The following is a 13,238-nucleotide window of genomic DNA, read 5'->3' on the forward strand; positions in this document are numbered from 1 at the left end:
AGGGGGAAGATTAGAGAAAAAATGTCTGTCTAAAAAGTGCCTTAGGGAAGCAATAATGGGAGAAAAAGTCAAGAAACACTGAGAGAGAATAAAAGCTTTCACAATCTGATTTCAACATGTCTTTCAATCCTTTATCTCACTCTACCTTTATGCCAAAGAATAACAAATTGTTTAGGTGGCAGAAATCCTGAAAATCATGGAGATTTTTGTAGAAATATTTACATGTTGGAATTAAAGAAATAAATCTATAATATTATATTACTTCGGTACAACTCAGTAATAGATTATGTACTTTCATCTAGGATGTACATCATCCTAGATTTAAATATCCATGAAGCTAATCCATTCAACAATTGACTTTCTATTTACTGGACTATGTTAATTCTGTTAAAGACTTTCACTTTACTGAACTTTAGCACTCACTTTCAGAGCACATCCTTCTATATATTGCCCAGTACTGGTCCACCCTAGTGAGCATTTAACTGTACTTGTCTATTCGATGATCCATACTTCCTAACTTACCAACTCTCACATTTTTGTTAACACCATACATCTTGATTTTGACCTCCTGGCCGAACTCCAACCCCATAGTGTCTTAGTTTTCTTGCAGGCTGTCACATGCCTCTTGGCCTTCCTCCCTTTTATAGATTTATACTCCCTTGATGAACTTCTGCTTTATTGTCTTGTCAGCATTATCAAATTTTTTGTACTTCTATGCTGCCTCCACACCTTCCCAGCAAAGTCCCAAAGGAGGATGACTATAGATCACTGACACAGCTCAACTTATTCTCCTCATGCCCAGATCACTATTCACTGCTGGTTGAAGTGCACATACCTGGGCAAATAGCCAGAAATATAAAAATTTATATAAAATCCTGTACTATAGGTGGCCCTCTGCACTGCCCATCATGTTTAGCTTCCCTTGATTAGCTTCTTTGTTGATTCCCTTTGCTATGTTTGAATATTTGTCCCCTCCAAAACTCATGCTGAAAATTAATCCCCAATGTGGCAGTATTGAGAAGTAGGGCCTTTAAAAGGTGATTAGGTCATGAGGGCTGTAATGGGAGCTTCAGTGGGACTGATGGCTTTAGCACACTCAGTCCTATTGCCATATAATACCTATGCCACCTTCAGACTCTACAGAGTCCCCACCAGCAAGAAGGCCCTCATCAGATGTAGCCCCTCGACCTTGAACTTCTCAGACTCCATAAATGTAAGAAAGAAATTTCTTTTCTTTATAGATTTCAGATTCCTTCAGATTGTTTATGGATTTTTCAGATTCCTGAAATCTATAAGGAAACGTTTCAGATATTTTGTTTCACATATTCTGTTCCAAGCAACAGACAATGGACAAAGACCCCCTTCATTTAGGTGCTAAATCCCTACTACTTTCCTCATATGTTATTCTGAATCCTACCCCCACACTTGAAGTAAATGTTCTTGCCTTCTTTATAATTTAGAAAATTGAGCCCTTTGACATAATCTCTTTCTCTCATTTTCTGCTTTCTTATCATTAGAATTAGCTATAATCGTACCCTTCTCTATTTAATTTTCTCTAGTCTCAGTGGACAAGAGTCCTCCAGACCTGTTCAAGATTAGCGTCTTTTCTAATCCCCTTAAACCCATCCACTCCCAGTTCTGGAGGGACTCCACACTATCATACTTCCCTGCTTTCCTAACTTGCTCTTTCTTTCCCAGCCTATAACATGTTTGAGGCTGTCACAACTGGGCAGGAAAAAAAAGTTTTTCTTTGACTTTCTTTCCCTCTAGCTACCCTCCAACATCTCTTCCCTGGTTCATCCAAAATTTTTGGAAGGTCATTTTACATTTGCTCTTTATTTCCTTAACTTTTCCACATCTTTCCTCAATACAATGCAATCAAATGTTTTCCCCAACAATGCACAGAAATTGTTTCTAATAAAGTCACCAATGACCTCTCAATGATTATGCCCATTCATATACATTTCCGTTTTTATCTTATTACATCTCTTTGATGCACTTGCCATTTTTATCACTAGCCTTTTAAAAATTCTCTACCTCCTTTGATTTCTTAACACATCACTTTCCAGTTCTTCCTGAAGCTCCCTAATCATTCTTTCTTAATCTTCTTCCCTGGTCCCTTCCTTTGGATCAGCTTTCCTCAGTGCTTCCTTCACTATAAATACACTGTCAATGTATCAGGTGGAATTGCCTTCAGGTGCAAGTGATAGAAACCTAGAATAATAATGGTTTAGATTGATAGTGCTACATTTTTCTTAGGCAACAAAAGGCCCAGCTGTAGACAACCAGAGTTAACTATTCAAGGATCTAATCAGGGATCTGAGATCTATTCCTCTCTCTGTTGCACTTTTCCTTAGTATTTGTCTTCCATCTTCAGGATCACAGGATGGGTGCTGAATGCATGCATGCATCTCATCCAGGTAGGAAAACTGGGCAAGGATTTTTGGGAGACACAAAAAGACTTTCTAGTCTTGAGACTTTCCTTTTTTCAGAATGAAAATTCTTTTCCAAGGCCTTCCATAAGAAATGTCTTACATGGCCACCTGAGCTACAAGGATGACTGAACAATTGAGTATTTTATTTTGCAGCCTCTGAAATTGAAGAAATCAAAGGAGAAAGTATTGTGAATTTCTGGAGTTTGACTAGCTAATACTCATTGTCTGCCTCTGGGTATAATCCCACCCTCTTTTTGGTATCAATTAACATTTACAAGCAGGAAAGCAAAATGCCAAGAGCATGGATGCTAGAGCATGTTCCTAGAACTGAATTATGGCACTACCACCTTCTATCTAGCTTTGCAACTTTACACAAGTAATTTCAATGCTTTGTGCTTAGGCCTCATCATCTAAAAACTGGAATGATCATAGCACCTATGTAATGGGTTTGTTGTGAAGATTACATGAGTTAATATGTGTAAAAGAGCCTGCAATGGAGTAAGCCCTATGAAAGTGAGCTATTACCATTATTATTATTAATGCTTATAAATATTCATTTATAGTTCATTTTCTTCCCCTAGCTTTGGATTTATAAAGCCAACTGCTCCTTAGACATTATATTAACAGCCTATAGATGCCACAATAAAGTACCACAAACTGGGTGGATTAAAACAACAGAAATATATTCTTTCACAGTTCTGGAGGTTAGAACGCTAAAATTAGGGTAGGATTAGCATAAATTCCTCCTGAAGCTTCTAAGGGAACAACAGTTCCATACCTCTTTCTTAGCTTCTGGTGATGGCCAGCAATCTTTGGCATTCCATGGCCTACAGATGCATCACTCCAATCTCTTCCATTTCCATATGGCTGTCTTTCTGTGTGTCTTCACATGGCATTCTTTTCCCTGTATGTCTATTTTCTATTTTTATATAGACATCAGTCATATTGGATTAGGGCCCACCCTAATCAAGTATGACATAATCTGAACTTTATACTATTTGCAAACACCCTATTTTCAAATAAAGTCATGTTCACAGGTATGGGAGTTTAGAACTGCATTAATCTGTTCTCACACTGCTAATAAAGATATACCTGATACTGGTTAATTTATAAAGAAAAAGAGGTTTAATGGACTCAAAGTTCCACATGGCTGGGAAGGCCTCACAACCATGGCACAAGACAAAAGGCAAGTCTTACATGGCAGCAGCAAGAGAGAGAATGAGAGCCAAGCAAAAGAGGAAACCCTTCATAAAACCATCAGATCTCATGAGACCTATTCAATACCATGAGAACAGTATGGGGAAACCGCCCCCATGATTCAGTTATCTTCCACCAGGTCTCTCCAACAACATGTGGGAATTATGGGAGCTACAATTCAAGATGAGATTTGGGTGGGGATACATTTAAACCATATCAAGGACTTCAACATATTTTGGGGGAGAAATACAATTCACCCTACCACAGACACCCATCACAGATCTCATAGAGGTATCTTACATATGATACTGGAGATGTGTGATTCTTTTTTCCACACTTACCATATTCAAATGAATCGCCAAGTCCTGCTAGCTCTAATGTGTGTATGTGTGTGGGGTATGTGTGTGTGTGTGTTGCAGATATATATGTATACACACATACACCTATATAATATATGGATAATATATATAGATATATGTACACATATATACACTCACACACCACACACACATTATTCCCTTTTCTTAATATGTTCTTTCTCTGCTCTATTTTACCTCAGGCCTTCCTCTCCATTCAAGTAGCAAGACCAAATCTCTGTAACCTGGCATAGAGATTCTCCAAAATCTGGTACCTGTCTTTCACTGAAGACAATATACTGGCTCCCACCTCCCACAGATAGTTCCCTGAACTTTAAATGTCTTTTTTCATTCCTCCCTTTCACATGGTCAAATTCTGTTTACACTTTGTGATTTAATCCAAGCATCACTTCTTCTAGGAAACGATCTCTATATCACCCCATTCTATCCTCTAAGATTGAATCAAGTGTCCCGCCTTCAGTTTTTCTGTATCTTTACTTATCTCTATCACTAAATTTATCATGTTCCTTTATAATTATTTTTATGCATGTTTACTCCACTAGCCTGTGAATACATTAAAGACAGAGAATACAGCTTGTTTTCCTTGTATTTTAGTACTTGCCAGATTTTGCAAATAAAAACAGTACACCCAATTACAAATTTAAATTTCAAACAAACCAGGAACGATTTTTAATGTAAGTATGCCCCATTAAATATCTGTGCACACTTAAACTAAAATAAATTATTTGGGGTAATCTGTATTTAATTGGTAACCCTACTAGCAATATACTTATCAAAACTTGCATTTCTATAAATGTTTATTGGATGAATGAATGATAATATAGATATATAATGGCAGATACCAAATATTTTTAAAACTTAATAAAAATTTGGGCAGGGTATAAATTTATAAGATAAAAATCCATGTGTGCAAATAAAAAGACTTATTTTTCTTAAAACTAAATTTCTTTATTATGAATTGAATCTAACAACAAAACACAATTAGATCAATCCAGCAATTTATCAATTAAAATTTAAAATTAAGTTTAAAACTTACTTTTCTAGTTTCCTTCTTTCCTCTCCCCTCCAGGACCGATGTTAAACTTCAAAAACCAGTACCTCGCACAGTGCAGTGGTGAACTGCCTCAGAACATTTTTCTCCGTGCTAACTTTATTCTATTCCAGACTTTGCTCAGAGATACATTTTCCAAGTTGGTTCTTCACTCAGGCAATGCACAGCCCTCCCTCAGGGGGCAGAAGGTTTGAAAATCTTCACCTCATTCCTTCTTAGCTCTCTAGCACAGTAGTTCATCCAAGATAAACTATGTTTTCCTCTCATCCTTGAATGAGATAATTCATTTCCTGTTCTTTGCTGTGGAAACCTTTCATCTTGGCCTTGCACTGAAAAAGACAAAAGCCAAAATTTTAAAGTTCCCTAGTGGGCTCAACAGAGTAATAAATATGACAGAAAAAAAGTCAGTGAGCTTGAAGATAGATCAATAGAAATTCTACAATTCTCATATCTGATGAAAGACATAGACCCACAGATTCAAATCTACAGATTAAAAAATTCCAAATGAGAAAAATTCAAAGAAATCTATGCCCAGTACAATACAATCAAACTGATGGAAACTAAACAGAAAAAAAGAATTTACTGAAAGCAGAAAAACAGAACATTTTATATAAGAAAACAATAAAGCAAATGACCATGGATTCCTCATCAGAAATCATGTGTATTAGGTCATTCTTGCATTGCTATAAAGCAATAACTGAGACTGGATAATTTATAAAGAAAAGAGATTTAATTGGTTTATAGTTCTGCAGGATTTACAAGACGCACAGTGCTGACTATTGCTTGGCTTCTGGGGAGGTCTTGGGAAACTTATAATCATGGCAGGTGAAGTGGGAGTAGGCATGTCACATGGCCAGAGCAGGAGCAAGAAAGTGGTGCCACCCACTTTTAAACTGTCAGATCTCATGAGAACTTATTCACTATCACAAGGACAGCACTGAGGGGATGGTGCTAAACCATTCATAAGAAAATCACCAATGATCCAGGCACCTTCCACCAGGCCCCACCTCCAATACTGGTGATTACAATTCAACATGAGATTTTGGTAGAGAAAAATATATAAACTATATCACCATGGATGCCAGAAAGAAATTGAACATTTTAGTATTAGTAGTAGTTGTAATATTTTATTGGAGATATTCATATACCATAAAATTCACTCTTTTTACGTGAAGGTTAGTGATTTTTAGTACATTTGCTAGGTTTTGCAACCATCTCTATTATCTAATCCCAGAATATTTTCATCACCCTGTAAAGAAACCCCATATCATTGGCAATCAATCCCTATTTCCTTCTCTCCCTAGCCACTGGCCACCAGTAATTTACTTTTTGTCTCTATATATTTGCTCATTCTAGGCATTTCATGTAAATATAATCATATACAATATGGCCTATTATCTCTGTTTTTCACTTAGCATAATGTCTTCAAGGTTCATCTATGTTATATCATTTAACAGGACTTCATTCCTTGTAATGGTCAAGTGGTATTTCATTGTATGACCATACTACATTATGTTCATTCATTCATTCATTGATGAACATTTGGGTGTTTTCCACTTTTGACTATTGTGAATGACGCTTCTATGAACATCCATTTTTTATGAATGTATGTTTTTAATACTCTTGAATAAATACATATGAGTACTATTTCTGGATTATATGGGAACTCAATGTTTAACTTCTTGAGGAACTGTCAAACTGTTTGCTAATGCAGCTACATTAATTTACATTTCTATTACCAATGTGAGAGCATTCGAATTTCTCTTCATACTCATCAACACTTATTATTGTCTTTTTAATTACAGTCATCCTAGTGAATGTAAAGTGGCATTTCATTGTGATATTTTTATCTGCATTTCCCTAATGATTAATGATTGAGCATCTTTTCATATGTCTGTTGGCTATTTGTATATCTTTACTGGAGAAATATATTTTCAAATCTTCACCCATTTTAAAACTGGGTTGTCCCTTTGTTGTTGAGTTGTACCAGTTCTTCATATATTCTTGATAAAAGTCTTTTATCAGATACATGATTTGCAAATATTTTATTTTATGGGTTGTCTTTTTGCTGTCTTGATAGTGTCCTCTGATGCACAAATATTTTTAATTTTGATGAATTCCAACTTATCTACTTTTTCTTTTGTTGTTTATGCTTTGGGCATCATATTTAAGAAACAATTGACTAATCCAAGGTCACAGATATTTACTTTTATATTTTCTTCAAAGAGTTTTATAGTTTTCGCTCTTACAATTCGATCTTTGATCAATTTTGAGTTAATTTTCACCAAGGATGTGAGGTAGGGATTCAATTTCCTTCTTTTGAATGCACCTATTTAGTTGTCCCAGCACCATTTATTGAAAAGACTATTCTTTCCCCTATTAAAATGTCTTGTCACCCTTGTCAAAAATCAGTTGCTCATAAGTGGATGGGCTTATTTCCAGTCTCTCAATTGTATTCCATTGACTTGTATGTTTGTCTTTGTGCCACTACTATCACATCTTATTACTGTAGCTCTGTAGTGAATTTTGAAATCAGGAAGTGTGAGTCAAAATTATTTTGACCATTATGGGTTTCTTGCATATTTGTGTAAATTTTAGAATCAACTTCTCAATTTCTGCAAAGAAAAATAAAAGCAGCTAGGGTTTTGATAGAAATTATATTAAAACTGTAGATAAATTTGGAGTGTATTGCCATCTTAACAGTAATTGTCTTCCACTCCAACAAAAGTGATATCTTACCATTTTTTTAGGCCTTCCTTAACTTCTTTCAAAAATGCTTTGTAGTTTTTAGAGTATAAGTTTAATACCAATTTTATTAAATTTATTCTTAAGTATTTCATTCTTTTTCATTCTACTGTAAATGGAACTACTTTTTGATTTTCAATTGCTTATTGCAAGTGTACAGAAATACATTGAGTTTTGCATATTGCTCTTGCATCCTACAACCTTTCTGGACTCCTTTATTAGCTCTAGTAGTGTGTGTGCATGTGTATGTGTGTGTGTGTGTGTGTGTGTGTGTGTGTGTGTGTGTGTGTGTACGTGTGTGGATTCTTTAGAATTTTCTGTATTCCTGTTATAGATATCATTTTACTTCTTTTTTTTTTTCAATCTGAATGCCTTTTATTTCATCTTTTTTTCCAGTTGTTCTGTCTAGAGCCTCCAGAACATTACTGAATTAAAATGGTAAGAGTAGATGTCTTTATGTTGTTCTTGATGTTATATGGAAAGCTTTCAGTCTTACACAGTTAAGTATGCTGTTAGCTTTGGGGGTTTTGTAAATGCCCTTTTTCAGTTTGAGGAAGTATGTTTTTATTTCTACTTTGTTGAGTATTTTTTTAAATCATGGAACAGTGTTGTATTGTTTCAAATGCCTTCTCAGCATCTATTGAGATAATATCATTTTAGTGCTTTATTTTATTAACATAGTGTAAATAAAGATTGATATTCACTAGCTAAACCAACCTTGCATTTGTGGGATAAATTCCATGAATCACAGTATATAATCTTTTTTCTTGTTGTTGTTGCTGAATTTGGTTTTCTAGTATTTTCTAGACGATTTTTACATCTTTATTCATAAGGGTTATTGGTCTGTAGGCTTCTTGGGATGTCTTTGTCCGATTTTGGTATCAGAGTAATATTCATAGAATGAATTGAAAACTACTCAATTCTTTTCCATATTTTAGAAGATTTTTGTGAAGGATTTTTGTTAATTCTTCTTTAAACATTTGGTAGAATTCTCAGTGAAGTCATCCAGTTCTGGACTCTTTTTGTGAGAAGCTTTCTGATTACTAATTCAGTTCCTTTATTTATTATAAGTCTAGATATTATCTTCTGTTTCCTACATTAAATGGACAAATTCCTTCTGGGATTTTGTCCACTTCACCTAGGTTATCTAGTTTGTTGGCATACAATACTACATAGTATTCACATAATCCTTTTTGTTCTATAAGGGATAATAATGTCCCATCTTTTATTCCTGATTTTAGTAATTTGAGTTTCTCTCTTCATTTTTTAGTCATTCTAGCTAGTTTTGTGAAACTGTCAAATTATATTGAAGAAACACCTTTTGGTTTAATTCATTTTTTATATTGTTTTTCTATGCTCTATTTCTCTTCTAATCTTTATTGTTTATTGTTATTTCTTCTGTTTCTCTAATTTCTTAAAGTAAAAGTTTAAGTTACTGACTGGAGATTTTTCTTCTTTTTTACATAGGCATTTGTAGCTATACATTTTCCTCAAAGCACTGCTTTCTCTGAATCCTATAAGTCAGAATGTTGTGGGGTTTTTTTCCATTCACAGAACAACATTTTAAAGTTCTAAATGAAAAGATATTTCGACTCCAAATTATATGTCCTGTGAAAATAGACTTCAAAAATAGAGCTAAAATAAGACTTTCTCAAAATAATGAAAACCAATAATTTGTTGCCTGGGAAATCGTGAAGAAAAATTATACGAAAATGAAACAACATAAATAATAAAGAAAATGCAACAGAAATGGCAAAATGTCTAAAATATCTAGGTAAAGACAGTAAACTATTCTTCTCCCCTCTTAAATTATTTAAATATGTATTTGGCAGTTGAAAGCAAAAACAGTAACCTTATCTGATGCGATTTTTAACATTTGCAAATAAAATGCCTATGACAATTACAACTTGGAGGGAGGAGTTTAATGGTGGTAGCAAGGTTTCTGTATTACCATTGAAATAATAAAATATTAATTTAAGTGAATCCTAAAAGTTTAATCCCTAAAGCAACTACTTAAAAATTTATTTGAAGATATGTAGTCAAACACAATTTGAAAGAAATATATTTAAATAATCCAAAAGAAGGAAGAAAGGAGGAAACTAATGAAATACAGAGGAAATAAACAGGAAACAAATTAGAAAGCAATAGACCTAAATCTAAAGATATTAATAATTACGCGTAAATGATCTGAAGACACTAGTTATAACAAAGATATTCAACTATGTGCTATGTAAAATAAATCCACTTTAAATATGATGTTTTATAAAGGTTTAGCCAGGCGCAGTAGCTCATGCCTATAATCCTAGCAATTTGGAAGGTCAAGTTGGGTGGATCATCTGAGGTCAGGAGTTCAAGACCAGCCTGGTCAACATGGTGAAACACAGTCTCTAATAAAAATATTTAAAAATTAGCCAGGCGTGGTGGCAGACACCTGTAATCCTAGCTGCTTGGGTGGATGAGGCAGGAGGATTGCTTGAACCCGGGAGGCACATGTTGCAGTAAGCTGAGATCGTGCCATTGAACTCCAGCCAGCCTGGGTGACAGAGCAAGGCTCCATCTCAAAAACAAACAAACAAACAAACAAATAAATAAATAAATGGTTTTAGAAAGGTTCGAAAAAGGATGTAAAAAGAGAGACCATGTCATGCTATGTAAACACAAATCAAAAGATAGCTCTAGTAGCTATACTAATATCAGATAACATAGACTTCAGAGCAAGGAAAAATTACCATGAAAAAAGAGGGACATTACAGAATGACAAAAGGGTCAAGAAGACAATGATTTAAATGTCTATGCACCTAACAACATTTCTTCAACATATATGAATCACAAACTGATACAACTGAAATGAGGAATAGACACATGTACACCTCTATTTGGAGGTTTTAACACTCCTATCTCAGCAATCAAATGAACAAGTAGACAAAGTCAGTAAGGATACAGAAGAATGAACCACATTACCAGCCAACTAAATCTAAATGACATTTCCCAGTTCATGTTATAAAGCCAGCATTACTCTGATATCAAAATTAGACAGAAATAGTACAACAGAGGAAAACTATGGACAAATATTCCTTCATGAAAATGAATGAAAAATCGCTGAAGACATATTAGCAAGATTGAAAGCAATCCAGCAACATAAAGTAAGAATTATTCACAATGGTCAAATGGGGTTTATTCCAAGAATGCAAGACTGTTGAAATTCAAAAGCTAAGATGCGTGTGGTGGCTCATGCTTGTAATCCCAGCACTTTGGGAGCTGAGGCAGGTGGACTATTTGAGGTCAGGAATGCAAGAACAGCTTGGCCACAATAGTGAAACCCTATCTCTACTAAAAATAGAAAAATCAGCTGGGCATGGTGGTGCACATCTGTAATCCCAGTTACTTGGGAGGCTGAAGCAGTAAAATCACTTGAATCCAGGAGATGGAGGTTGCAGTGAGCCGAGATCACCCACTGCACTCCAGCCTGGGTGACAGAGGGAGACTGTCTCAAAAATGAAAATAAAAATAAAATAATACATTCAAAAGCAAACACTATAATTTATACAATGTAATTAAAAGACTAAAAAATAAAAACAAGATTAAATCAATTAAAGGAGAAAAAACATTTGAAAATAATCCAGTATCTATTCATGGTTAAGCATTCAGCAAACTAGGGATAGAAGAAAACTTTATTAGCTTGATAAAGGACATCTACCACAAACATCATACTTAATTGTGAAACATAAAAAGCAAGAATGTCCACTCTCACAACTTCTATTCACATAGTACTAGAAGCTCTTGCTAGTATAATAGGGCAAGAGAGAAAAATAAAAGGCATTCAGATTAGAAACACAGGAATAAAATTGTCTTTGTTCATAAATTACCTGATTGTCTACACAGAAAAACCACGCAATGGGTCTCCAAAAAAATGCTCTTATAACTACAAAGCGAGTTAAACAAATTCGCAGGATGCAAGGTCAACATGTAAAAATTTTTTTTATTTGAATTCAGCAGCAAACAATTAGCAACCAAAAATAAAATCTAACATCACTTACAGTTGCTCAAAAAATTGAAATACTTAGTTGTAAACCTATTAAAATAGATACGGTATCTGTATCCTGAAAGCCACAAAATGCTGATAAAAGAAATCAAAGAAGACCTAATTAATGGAAAGCCATACTGTGTTGTGTTCATAATCAGAGAATTCACTATAGTTAATTCTCTCCAAACTGATCTGTAGGTTAACACAATTCCAAACAAAATCCCTGCGGGATTTTTTTGTAGATACAGATTAGCTGATTCTAAAATTTATATGAAAAGGTAAAGGGATTAAAACAGTCAAAATAATTTTGACAAAGAAGAACCAAATCACAGAACTCACATTAACCAATTTAAAGACTTACTATAAAACTGCAATAATCAAGAAAATATAACCTTGGCAAAAAGACTCATAGACCTATCCATTTAATCGAATAGACCCACACAATTATAGCTAATTAATTTTTGACAGGAATCTAATGTAATTCATCAGCAAAAGGATAGTATTTTTAAACAAAGAGCATTGGAGGATATGCTATTTAAAAAAATTGTTATTGGCTGGGCATGGTGGCTCAGGCCTATAATCCCAGCACTTTGGCAGGCCAAGTTGGGCAGATCACTTGAGATCAGGAGTTCAAGACCAGACTGGGCAACATGGTGAGACCCCATCCCAACAAAAAATACAAAAATTAGCCAGGCATGGTGGCACACACCTGTAGTCCCAGCTACTAAGGAGGCTGAGGGGAAAGGATCACTTGAACTTGGGAGGTCAAGACTACAGAGAGCCATGATCATGCCACTGTACTCTAGCCTGAGTGACAGAACAAGACCATGTCTCAAAAAAAATTTTTTTTAATGTTCTAAACCTCATACCATACACAAAAATTAACCCAAATTGTATCATAAATCTAAATGTAAAACATAAAAGCTATAAAACATTTAGAAGAAAACATCAGAGAAAATTTCCATGATTTTAGGCAAAGAGTTTTAAAACACGACATCAAAAACACAATCCATTAAAAAAAGGGTAAGTTGGACTTTATCAAACTGTAAAACTTTTGTTTTATGTAAGCTACTATCAAGAAAATGAAAGACAAACTACAGATCAGGAGAAAATATTTGTAAAAAACCCTATGTCTAAAAAAGGACTTATATCTAGTATATATAAAGAATTCTCAAAATTCCAGAAAGAAAACAAGAAAAAAAATGTTTTTAATCATGGGAAAGACTCAGTCACTTCATGAAAAAAACATATAAGAATGACAAGCACAAAAGAAGATGCTCAACACTAAGGAAATAATGTAGCCATTAAGCAATTAATTAAAAGCACAATGTGATGAAACTTCATAGCTATCAGAACAGCTCAAAACAAAACTGACTACTGCATGCTCACAAGGATGTAGAGCACCTGGA

General features: G+C 34.5%; 1 protein-coding gene across 1 annotated transcript in view; it reads left to right on the forward strand.

Moving 5' to 3' along the window:
• Nucleotides 1-13,238, forward strand: part of FSHR (follicle stimulating hormone receptor) — a 189,535-nt gene that overhangs the window by 54,689 nt on the left and 121,608 nt on the right. The gene's annotated exons all lie outside the window — the stretch shown is intronic.

The sequence above is a fragment of the Macaca fascicularis genome, chromosome 13, assembly GCF_037993035.2.
Source record: "Macaca fascicularis isolate 582-1 chromosome 13, T2T-MFA8v1.1".
NCBI classification, from domain to species: Eukaryota; Metazoa; Chordata; class Mammalia; order Primates; family Cercopithecidae; genus Macaca; species Macaca fascicularis.